Here is a 12,783-nt window from a genome sequence, read left to right on the forward strand (position 1 = left end):
AGGGGGGGGTTTGGTATATTCAATATTTAACTCACAGCCCTGGCAGACCCACAGGATTTGGTATATTCAATATTTAACTCACAGCCCTGGCAGATCCATGGGGGTTTATTATAGTCAGTATTTTACAGCTGTGGCAGATCCACAGAGGGTTGGTATATTCAATATTTGACAGCCCTGGAAGACCCACAAGTGTTTAGTATATTCTATATTTTACAGCCATGGCAGACCCACGGGGGTTTGGTATACTCAATATTTTACTTACAGCCATGGCAGACCCACAAGGGTTTATTATATTCAGTATTTCACAGCCCTGGCAGACCCAGGGGGGTCTTGTATATTCAATATTTAACTTACAGCCACGGCAGACGCATAAGTGTTTGTTATATTCAGTATTTGACAGCCCGGGCACCAGCCTGTGCTGGAGCACAGTGGCACAGATGTCACCCTCCTGCAGGGGTGCAGCAGGCTGGGGACAGGCAGGAGCCTTCAGCACCAAGGCACCCCCAGGAAGGGCCATGAGCACAGACAGGGCTCCTGCCCTGGCACACAGAAATGTGGATTTTGCCCCGTGTTTGTGCTGCACTGCGCTCACGCATGCTTGCACAAACCCACGCTGGCACGCTGCTCCTTTGTGCTCAGGATACACAAATGCTCTGGGAGAGAGGAGGCTTGGATGGGGCACTGGGAAGGAATTCATCCCTGGCTGTGGCTGCCCCTGGATCCCTGGCAGTGCCCAAGGCTGGGCTGGACGGGGCTTGGAGCACCCTGGGATGGTGGAAGGTGTCCCTGCCGTGGCACTGGATGGGTGTAAGGTCCCTTCCATCCCAAACCGTTCCATGATTCCATGGAACACAGTCCCTCTTCTGAATGCTTATTTCAGCCTCCTAGTGCATCCAGTGCAGACACAGAGAACCACAAACAGCAAATCCACACCCTCCGCTCCCCAATCCCTCTCTCATGAAGCCACTGATGTCCCTCAATGACATTTCTACTTCTGCGATTTTCTCCAAGTTCGCAACAGCGTGGGAAGGGGGAAAAAAAAGAAAGCACAACAGCTTCATGAAGGACTTTCAGCAAATCCTGAGCTAAAGAGTCATAATTTTGCAATTCAGAAAAAGTCAAACTTCCACATTTCAGCCCCATTACAGCAGAGGCTCCCTGTGGCTGCAGCAGCTCCTGAACTTACAAGCAAACAGGAAACATCTCCTGAGGAAGTGCAGCCCTAGGAAGGGAACAGCCCACTGTGAAATGCCTGAGCTCCGGGGAGGAATTCCAGGCTCTATAAACAGCCACAGCCACGGTCCTGTTAGCCCGGGCTTCCAGCTCCTCCAAAAGGATTCCTAACAATTAGAGAACATTGCTTTTTGTCAGCATTACCCTTCCCACAGGCACAGCTCACAGCCAGCAGGGCATCCTCTGTATGGCTCCAGAGCAGCCTCACCTCTCAAAGACTCCGAGGGAATAAAAAATTCCCTTTTCCTATTTATAGAATAAGAGCCTCACCTCTCAAAGGCTCCCAGGGAATGAAAAAATTCCCTTTTTCAAGTGCCCAGCAGTGCAAACAAAGAGCTCAGACAGATGAAAGGTGTGTGACCTGCAGGCAGAGAATTCAATGTGCTGCCTGCGAGGCACCACTTCAGCCACACTGTGATTCTCCCATGTGGCAAAAAAAATAAATAGAAAAGGCTGCAGGAGTTAGGGAAGCACCCAAAAAAACCAAACCCTGTCTGGGTCTGTGAAATGCGTGCAAAACAAAACCTGTTAGCGACAGGACCAGTGGGAGGGGAGATTAGAAACAAATCAGGAAATGTTACGGGGAGAGAGGCAGAACTGCGGGAGAGAATGTCGGAATGTAAGGAGGAGAGAGTTTAACTGGTATATGCACCTCGGTTACAGGTGTACAGATCCCCGGCACAGTGTGCGCACAGTCGCGAGTCCTTCCCGAAGGCAGCGGCAGCGATGCGCGGCGCTGCAGATGCCATCACAGCCTCTGCCAGCCAGGGCACACCTCCATTTCCCTGGAAAAAACACCCTGCAGGGACTCCCTCCGGCCTGCAGCAGCTGGGAAGTCACATGGGGCTTCATTTCCAGCAAAAAGAAAAAAAAAAAAAAAAGTGCATTTCTCTCTCTGCAGGCATGATGGGAGCTGTAGTTCCATGGCCAGGGCAGAACGTGCCTGAGAGCCATTGCTGAGCCTCTGCCCTGGAGCCTGGGCTCCTGGGAGGGACAGGAAGGTGGAACAGGAGCACAGCACCTTCTTGGTGACTCCTACTTGGGATGTTCCTGCCTTTTTTATGATTCCTACATTTTTCTGATTCTTATTTGGAATATTCCTACATTTTTCTGATTCCTACTTGGAATATTCCTGCCTTTTTCTGATTCCTACTTGGGATGTTCCCGCCTTTTTTATGATTCCTACATTTTTCTGATTCTTATTTGGAATATTCCTCTCTTTTCCTGAGTCCTACTTGGGATATTCCTGCCTTTTCCTGATTCCTGCTTGGAATATTCCTACTTTTTTTCTGATTCCTACTTGCAATATTCCTACTTTTTTTCTGATTCCTACTTGCAATATTCCTACTTTTTTTCTGATTCCTACTTGGAATATTCCTGCCTTTTTCTGATTCCTACTTGGGATGTTCCCGCCTTTTTTATGATTCCTACATTTTTCTGATTCTTATTTGGAATATTCCTATCTTTCCCTGATTCCTACTTGCAATATTCCCGCCTTTTCCTGATTCCTGCTTGGAATATTCCTACCTTTTTTTCTGATTCCTACTTTTCTGATTCCTACCTTTTTCCTGATTCCTACTTGCAATATTCCTACCTTTTCCTGATTTCGCTTGGAATATTCCCACCTTTTTCCTGATTCCTACTTGGGATATTCCTGTCTTTTCCTGATTCCTGCTTGGAATATTCCTACCTTTTTTTCTGATTCCTACTTTTCTGATTCCTACCTTTTTCCTGATTCCTACTTGGAATATTCCTACCTTTTTCTGATTCCTACTTGCAATATTCCTGCCTCTTCCTGATTCCTACTTGCAATATTCCTACCTTTTCCTGATTTCTACTTGGAATATTCTTACCTTTTTCTGATTCCTACTTGGAATCAGAGAGTGGAGAAAAACAGCCCTCCATCACAAGGAGAAAAACAATTCCCCAGAGAGACTTGGGGACAGGAAGAACATTTGTGTCAGGAGAATAAGGGGCAGCACCAGGAAGGCAGAGGGGCTGGGATGATTCAGGTTGTAACTGCTGCTTTCTTGAGCAATATTAGAATTTAGAAATCCTGCTTTCACACGGTGTTTTGGCTCTTTGCCTCTCCTCATCGTCCTGCCTGTTTGAACTCAGCCTTCCTCTTGCCTGAGGTGGTGCAAGAACCTCTCCCAGGCCGGGAAAGGCTCAGTCACTGCAAATCTGGGTAACAGAGAGCTGTGACTCACGGCACACCTCAGAGAGAAATCCCCCTTCTCCTTTTCTGGGCAATTCAAAGGAAAGGCATTTCCTAATTTGTGCCTTCACTGCCAAGAACGTGCAGCCACTGTGAGCCACGGGGTCACTGCCTCGGGCAGAAATCTTGATTGGTTTTGCTCTTAGAGACAAGGAGATCCTGAATTATCTCAGGGCCTGAAATAATTCCCATCACACCACAGCCCAGCGCCTGAACAGGAGAAGATTTCCACTCAGCATCACGCTGAACATGCAGACTCCCCAAATCACAGTGCTTTTAAATGCCTAAATAAAGCCTTCAGACCTGTTGGAACCAAAGTCTTTCCAGTCCATCAAGCTAAATCTCCCTGTGCAGTCCCACAGCCTGGAGTCCCTGGGCTGGCCCTGCCTGATGGATCATCCATGGAGACACTGGAGAAACCAAACCTGTGTTCCCATCTGGATCTGTGGGGTAGCTCCTGCAATATCCTATTAAAAATAACCTCCAGTTTCAGACAAACTGGTGAAGAATGCACACTATGATATTTTTTTGGCTTTAAGAATAAAAGCCATCAGAGGGATGACTGCAGAGGAGGAGAGAGATCCTGAACCCTTCATATTTCTGAAACCTGAGACAGAACAAATCAGCAAAGAACACAACTTGAGGCTGCAGAGAGGCATTTCAGAGCAGCACTGAAAGCCTCCCCCAGCCCCTTCAGGGGCTCTCCCAGTGACAGTGGCATCAACAACAGGGCAGAACAAAGGTTGGCAGCAGGAACAGAGGGCAGAGGATGCCCCTAACCCACAGAGCCACCCTTCCCTGGGGAGCCCAGCATCAATCCTGGCTCCTCAGGGCGCTGATGGGCGGCAGGTGCTGCACAAAGCTGAACTCACATAGAGAAGCCTAAGCCTGGAGCAAAGAGTAAAGAAATCATGAACTCTTACAGAGCTGGAAGCTTTGCCAGACCCCCAAACAGGCCCACATTCCCATGGGAATGGCACTGAAACAGCAGGAAGGGTTTCAGCAGAGCCAGCACTCAGCAGCCAGAGGTTTGGGGCAGGGCTCATCGAGGGAAAGGAAAGCAGGGAGAGGAAAAGTATGAGGTTCAAGTATTAGGTTCAAGTATTAGGTTCAAGTATTAGGTTCAAGTATTAGGTTCAAGTTGGAGGAGAAGAGGGGAAAAAGCAGAGGGGCTGAAGGCATCCCAGTGCCTGACCTTGCTCCACACACCAAGATGCACAACACACACTCTGCACAGGCCACGGCGAGTGGAGGGGCAGGCGAAGAAGCAGAAGAAGAAAGGCAGAGGTCAGCGAGCACTCACACGGTTACAGTCATCGGCAGGAAGGGGGGATCTGTCCCAGGCCAGTCCCAGCAGCCTGAGGGAGCCTCCCTGCAGCAGCAGGGGAGGAAAACACGGCTGGAGCCCAAGAGGATAAAATCCCAGCTGGGTTACACACGCACAGTGGGGCAGGGGGAAAAGCAGCACAGAGGCGTGACCTCGGAGTCCAGCGTGGAAGGAAGGATGCAGGGCTGCCAGGGGGACAGCCCTGGGGTGGCTCTGGGGGTTGCTGTGGGCACTGCAGCCTGGCCCAGAGGAAGCAGCAGTGACGAGGCTGATGAGAGGGCAGAGCTGAGCAGGGAGCTGCTGGAGCTGCTCTGCTCTCAGATTTCTCCCATCACAGGCAATTCCATTTTAAAGGAGCAGCTGCCTCGGAGACTTTTTGCCAGATGCAGGGCTGCTGTGGGGTAAGATGTAGAAAGCTGAGAGAATGAATTCTGTGTTGAAACGAAGAGAGTTTGATTGTCATTCCAGTAACCATTACCTTCTCAAGGGCAGAACTGACCCAGCAGAGTGCCCACTACCACTCTCCCAGCTTTCCCAAATCCCCTGAAATGGCAGAAAACGCCTGGTGAAAAGTGTGCATGTTCAGCTCAGAAGGAAGCCAGGGGATGCCTTGCAGAGGTAAAATGCATAAAAGAATGTTCTAAGCTCTTGAATGGTTGGTACCTCTCTGTTTTGGCTGCTGACTATGAAATGTGAAGATGCACTCATTTCTTTTTGCCAGATGCAGGGCTGCTGTGGGGTAAGATGCAGAAAGCTGAGAGAATGAATTCTCTGTTGAAACAAAGAGAGTTGGGGTCTAATGGTTACTGGAATTAAATTCTCAAGGGCAGAACTGACCCAGCAGAGTGCCCACTACCACTCTCCCAGCTTTCCCAAATCCCCTGAAATGGCAGAAAACACCTGGTGAAAAGTGTGGATGCTCAGCTCAGAAGGAAGCCAGGGGATGCCATACAGAGGTAAAATCCACAAAAGGATGTTCCAAGCTCCTCTGGAATGGTTGGCACCTCTCCTTTTTGATTGCTGATTACAAAATGTGAAGATGCACTCATTTCCTTTTGCCAGATGCAGGGCTGCTGTGGGGTAAGATGCAGAAAGCTGAGAGAATGAATTCTCTGTTGAAACAAAGAGAGTTGGGGTCTAATGGTTACTGGAATTAAATTCTCAAGGGCAGAACTGACCCAGCAGAGTGTCCACTACCACTCTCCCAGCTTTCCCCAAATCCCCTGAAATGGCAGAAAACACCTGGTGAAAAGTGTGGATGCTCAGCTCAGAAGGAAGCCAGGGGATGCCTTGCAGAGGTAAAATCCATAAAAAGCTGTTCCAAACCCCTCTGGAATGGTTGGTACCTCTCCTTTTTGACTGCTGACTATGAAATGTGAAGATGCACTCATTTCCCAAGGTAACCATTGCAAATCTTTTCATATCCCAAAGATTTACAGCACTGAAAGCACAGAACAGCCCATGATGAGGGGTGTGTGTGTGTGTGCTGACTGCAAAGCCAGGAGAGAGCTGCTTTGTTCAGCAGTAGGATCCTTCACCAAACCACTGCAAAACACCTCGAATGCCCAGTTCACACCAGTGGAATTTTTCTGTCCCTGCAGAGAATGAAGAAGGAAATGCCCTGCAGTGAGCAGCTGCAGTCAGAAAGAGCTGATGGCTGTGAGATCCAAAGGGCTCTGTAAGGACAGCAGCATTCCAGCTGAAGGAAGCAATTCCCAGGTCCCTTCCCAGCACTCACACCCTGCCCCAGCCCCGGGGAAGCTGAGGCAGCACCCTGTGCCTCAAGAGCAATTTCTCCTCCAGCTGCCAAGGCAGCAGGATCAGCATCCCCTGTGCCTTCAGCTCCCCTCAGCCAAAACCCAGTTTATTGTGGGCCCAGATCCTCCAAAAATTCAAGGGGAGAACAGAAGGAAATATGCTGTGAAAAACAAACCTTTTTCTGCCCTCCAATTTATTGGCTCCACGAGTGGGTTTTGTCTCACTTATCCCTGCACTGTTTCTCCTCGCCTGTGCATTTATCCTTTCCCTGCCCACTGCATATCAAAGTCACTACAAATTCAGAGAATTTTTGCCCCATCTCATCCCCAAGATTAAGAGAAGCTTGAAACCTCTGAGATTTTATTAAAAACAGAAGCAGATTAAAGCTGTAGCAACCCAAGGGGCTCCTACCTTGAGACACCCATTCCACTCCACAGCTTTGAGCTAAAAATCTCTGTAAAAAGGGGGAAGATGGCACTGACTCCTCACAAACACCAGCAGCAGCAGCTCCATCTGCTAACTCGACTCTTCAGCACAAGAAGGGACACTCTGGGGTCCAGCTGGGATGTCTGACATCACATTTTAAGAGTTTTATTAAGTGGATACACATTTCCACCTGCCAGGAAGTTTTCTGAAATGGGAAATTCCCCTTTTAACTGGATTTTGGCAGCAAATAAACCAAGGGATGTGTTCTATTATGTGCACTCTCACATTTTATTTGTCTTCTCTGCTGGTTAGACGCACAGATGGGAGTTCTGTTTGTCCAAATCACTTTTCACTTCCCCTTAAGCAGCACACCAGCTCCCACAACATCCCCTAGGAAATTCTACACCCAAACAACATTAACCAAACATTTTTGGGCGCAACAACAAACGATCCACAAGGGAAAAATGTTAGAAAAATAAAAAGGGTTCCTGGAGAGCTGCACCCCATCCCAGCCCAATTTAACTGAGCACCACCTCCGTGGCACTGCAGCCACCCCACACAGGCTGGAAACAGGGGACAAATTCACCTTTTTTGTGCAGCAGGAGCACTCATGGCATGAGTCACACCTTGCTTTCTGATGCCAGCCCAGCTGAAATGTTCCCAGCACCAAGGAAGGTGGGTTTGTGTGACAGGCACACAAAGAGGGGCTGCCCACGCTCTGCTTTGTCTCCGGGAACCTTGCGCTCATTTCCAGCACCCCTTCATTCTGTTGTCATCATTAGCACAGCCAGAATTCCCAAATCCTTCGGGTTTGGGCACATGCAGGAAGATTGGAAGTTCTAAGCCCCTGAAGACATCCCACAGAGGGATTTTATCCTGGATTTTATGCAGCTTCACAAGGCATCCCCCTGTGAGACGAGGTGGGCAACTCTGACCTCAATTTACAGCCAAGTCTGCAACGCAAACCCCTCCCTGCAGAAACCCGGCCACAGAAACAGAATTAACATCAGGCTGCCCTGCAAACCCTCTCTTCTGTGCCAAAAAAACCCAAAACCCCTCCCTCCTATGCCCAACAAACCCCAAAAATCTTCCCTTCCATGCCCAACAAACTCAAAAATCCTCTGTGCCCAACAACCCCAAAAACCCTCTCTTCTATGCCCAAAAAAATCCAAAAAACCCTCCCTTCTGTGCCCAACAAACTCAAAAATCCTCCCTTCCATGCCCAAAAAACCCAAAAATCATCTGTGCCCAACAAACCCAAAAATCCTCCCTTCTATGCCCAAAAACCCAAAAATCCTCCCCTCTGTGCCCAACAAACCCCAAAAACCTTCCCTTCTGTGCCCAAAAACCCAAAAATCCTCTGTGCCCAATAAACCCCCAAAACCCTCTCTTCTATGCCCAAAAAAATCCAAAAAGCCCTCCCTTCTGTGCCAAACAAACCCTAAAATCCTCCCTTCTATGCCCAAAAAACCCAAAAATCCTCTGTGCCCAACAACCCCCAAAACCCCTCCCTTCTATGCCCAAAAATCCACCCAAACCCCTCCCCTCTGTGCATCTCTGACAGCCCCAGCTCAGGCTGGGAGAGGCTGGGACCAGTTAAGCTCTGTGAGACTCTCTGCTGTTCAATTTCACAGCAGAACTGAAGTTTCAGTGCTGCACCAGGAGCCCACAATGGCTTTGTCTCTCCTCGATCAGGCCAACAACTGGAGCATTCTCAGACCATCTCAGGGAGCCCCACGTCCCCTCTCAGAACGGGCTCCTCTCTGCTCCAAGGAGCCAGCAGAACCAATCTGAATTGTTCCCCTCAACGAGCAGCGCTGTTGGCACCTCACAGCTTGGGAAGCCAGCCCTGAGCAGGAAAACAAAGCTAACATGGGAGCTGTACCGTGGGCACTGCCCGGCTGCAGGGCTCTGCGGAGAGCAAAGCCTGGCCACTGCCAAGGTGAGACACACCTGGAGACCCAGGGAGCGCAGGGAAATACGGCTGGGTCACTCACAGCCATGAAAGTTGGCGTGAGTGATTGAAAATAACGGAAATATGCCAAGGGACAGGCCCCGGAAAGCATCCCAGCCTCCTGTCTGTCGCCATGATATTTTCTGAAAAATCCCTTTGCCAGGGTTTTTCTCCTGAGAAGCTGAGAGGCCTCAGAGGAAAAGAAAAACAATGATCATCTGCTGCTGTGGAATGCTACAGGTGATTGGTCTCATGTGGTTGTTTCTAATTAGTGGCCAATCACAGCCCAGCTGGCTCGGACTCTCTGGTCAGTCACAAGATTTTATTATCATTCTTTTCTATTCCTTTCAAGCCTTCTGATGAAATCCTTTCTTCTATTCTTTTAGCAAGTTTTAATATATAATTTTCTTATAAGATAACGCATATCATAAAATAATAAATCAGCTTTCTGAAACATGGAGCCAAGATTCTCATCTCTTCCCTCGTCCTCGCACCCCTGTGAACACCACCACACTTCCCCATGGAGAGAAAAACTTCAGCAGCTTGGGTCTCTCCATTTGGGTTTTTCTTTGGGTTTCTTTTTGCACTTTCTTCACCTCCAGCTCCCCAAGCCCTTCCCAGCAATGCCAGCCCTGAGCCAGCTCAGTTCCCATCCAGGACTGTTACTGAGAAGATAAAGAAAAATTTCCTGAGAATATATATAATATATAAATATATTATATATTATATAAATAGTATTAAATAAATATAAATATAAATATATGAATATATAGATATATAAAATATATAAATAATATTAAATAAAAAACGACAGGCTGGGCACAGCAGGGCTGAGCTCAGCTTGGCTCAACCAGCCCACAAGAGTCAGAACCAGGCTAGAAAAATCCAGAACTTTCAATAAAAACCCCAGAAAGAACAGTGGTGGCATCTGAGGAGCAGAGGGCACGTGGTGCTTTCATTCACTGACTCAGGCTGGCAATCCAAGGGGAACAGAGGTGAGCCTAAGCTGCTCTTGTCAGCCAGAGGTGAGAGGGGCTAAAAAGGGACATAATCTAAATATTAACCATCTTTCTGACAATAAAAACAGCCTTCCAGCAGTCTGGTTGAACCCTGTGTTTAATATTAAGTCAAACTGGCTCAGAGTTTGGAGCTAGATTCAAATCCAAACTCAGTTCCAAGTGATTGCAAAAGCACCAGGGCTCAGATCAGAGAGCTCAGCAGCCTCCAAGTGCTGGCCAGGAGAGTTTGAAAAACCTCCCTGAAGATGATGATGCATCTGTGAGGGGCAAATCAGGGATCTGAGTGGATCAGGACTTTCCTGCAAGGATCTTGGCAGGAAAACGGGCTCAGAATGCTGTGCCAAAGGGAAAAGGACAAAGGGAGAAACATGCGGAATAAACAAGCCCTAAGAACATCAAAAAATATGGAATTTATCCATTTTCAAACTTTGATCTCCTTTCTGCTCTCCCCTCAGCTTCCAGGGAAAAATTCAAGCAGCCAACAGAATTTCTTCAACTTGTCTCTGTTGCAAACTTTCCCCTAATTCCCTTGAAAGCTGTCTGGTGAATTTTGATCCATTATTTGAGAAATCTTTATGAGATTGCTCAGAGCAGCAGCCAGCCCTGCAGCCCTGGAACTGCAGAATTAGGAACTGCCCAGATTAAGGAACTAAAATGAGATGCAGGATATATCAAAGACAGAGATCTTTGTTACAGCAAACTGTGCTTCCCCATTTCCTCCTTGAGATATGATCTCTGTGTAAATCATTTGGATTTACAGCAGTGTAAATGTAAATAATTTTGATTTATTTGGGGTTTTTTTTGTGTAAATAGTTTTTTTATTATCTCTTATAAACAGCCACTCACTTCCCTCTCCTCCATTTCCAGCCTTGCTTTCCATGCTCTCCTCTTTTCAACAGTTTCTCTCCTCCTTAGGCTGTCTAGCACTAATTTTTCCTTTGCTTCAGTAGCTTAATTTTTAATTAAAACACACTTTGCCTCCTTAAACCTGATGGGTGCCTCGGACAAAGAACAAATCCTTGGATCAAGCAGGGACAGGCTCATGAATTTGGGGTTAATTTGGTGGAAAATCAAGGTAATTCATGCATAACTTTGTCTCCTTTCAGTGATTCTGGGCCCTCACACATCTCACCCAAATCTGTGGCTCAATCCCAGCCTTACTGGAATTACTTTAACTCAAGCTCAATGATTTGAACCTTCTGCCTGAATTTGAACTTTTGGTTTTTTGAGAAGTGGTGTTTTAGCATCTGAGCAACTCAGACGTAATCCCCCACCTCTGTTTTCCGGGGAGGTAAAAGAGGAATTCTCCTCTTTTATTTCATAAATAGTGATAAATAACTCTCATAAATAGTGACACAAGTGACTCACCCAGGCAATCAGCAAGTAAAGAACTGAGCCCTAAATTCACCCCAAACCTCTTTCCAGTGCATCCCACTAAATTCTTCCACCTAAAAACACCCATAAAGGACATTCTTACCCCAAAATAAAGGACATTCTTACCCCAAAATAAAGGACATTATTATCCCAATAAAGGACATTATTACCCCAAAATAAAAGACATTATTATCCCAATAAAGGACATTATTACCCCAAAATAAAGGACATTATTATCCCAAAATAAAGGACATTATTATCCCAATAAAGGACATTATTACCCCAAAATAAAGGACATTATTACCCCGAAAATGAAGTGTGGCTCCCTCTCAGCACAACCCAGGCAGGCAGAGACAGAACTCACATGGATTTGCAGAGGGAGAGTTTTTTCCTCAGGGAGGAGACACAGGGGTGGCACACCTGCCTGGCCACCGTGCCACAGGATGCTGTGCCAGGACAGGGCTTCTGGACCATGGCAGCCTCTCCCAGCCCCGCAGGCAGCAGCAGCAGCACTCACAGCTCCGAGGAAGGATGGCCAGAGAGCCCCAAGTGCATCCAGAGCAGGGCAGGGTGTTCAATCTTCTCCCCAAACCTCCAGGAGCTGCCTTGGGAATCCCTGGCTGAGGAGGGAGCTGCACCTTTGGTGGAGATCCTGCCTGGGAGGATTCCAGCCATCCTCAGCTGTGTGTCCTTCCTTTTTCCATCTCACAGTCAGCTCAGCAGCTCTTTGCTTTTGGCTGGGGCAGCTCCTTGCAGCACTTTCCCAGCTGTCCTGAGGCGGGTGCAGCTCGTTCCCTGCTCGGAGCATCCCGGGCTCCTCCTGCGGGATGCCAGGGCAGTGTGCCAAGGCAAGGTGCACCTTCCAGGGCACAGCACCTGGCTCCCTGCCCTCCCCTCTGCTCACACCCTCCAGCTGGGATGAAATCCTGTGTGTGGGAAGCCAGGACACCCCTCTGTCCAAGACCCCTGCCAGGGGGGCACAGAGCCCAGAACACCTGTGGGTTTGATTATGACCCGTGGAGCAAGTTACCAATCTTATATGAAGATCAGCAAGCCATGATCTTCATGTAAGACCAGCAAGTTTAGGTAGAATAATAGCGAAGTTATCACGGGGTGAAAAAATAGATTTTGGGGTTTTTAGAATGGGGATTCAGGGGGCAAGATGGAGGGAACTGGGTGTGTCCAGCCTTTCTCCTTCTTCTTCTTGGCCTCCATCTTCTGCTGTGATGGTGGCACTTTGGGATTGGTTTAGAGTACAAGCTCACTGTCTGACATAGGTGAAATCCTGGGTGTGGGAACCCAGCACATCCCTCTGGCTGTCCTGAGCAGCCCAGACCCTGCCAGGGGGCTCAGAGACCCTGGCACAGAGCCCAAGATGCCCCTGTGGGTTTGATTATGACCCACGGAGCAAGTTACCAACCTTAGATGAAGATCTGCAAGCCATGACAGTTTAAGTAGAATGATAGTGAATTTA

The 12,783-nt window shown here is 48.1% G+C and overlaps 1 protein-coding gene across 1 annotated transcript in view; it reads right to left on the reverse strand.

Annotated features, from left to right (window-relative positions):
* Nucleotides 1-12,783, reverse strand: part of GRAMD1B (GRAM domain containing 1B) — a 115,914-nt gene that overhangs the window by 82,333 nt on the left and 20,798 nt on the right. The window lies entirely within an intron of this gene.

The sequence above is a fragment of the Geospiza fortis genome, unplaced genomic scaffold, assembly GCF_000277835.1.
Source record: "Geospiza fortis unplaced genomic scaffold, GeoFor_1.0 scaffold262, whole genome shotgun sequence".
NCBI lineage: Eukaryota > Metazoa > Chordata > Aves > Passeriformes > Thraupidae > Geospiza > Geospiza fortis.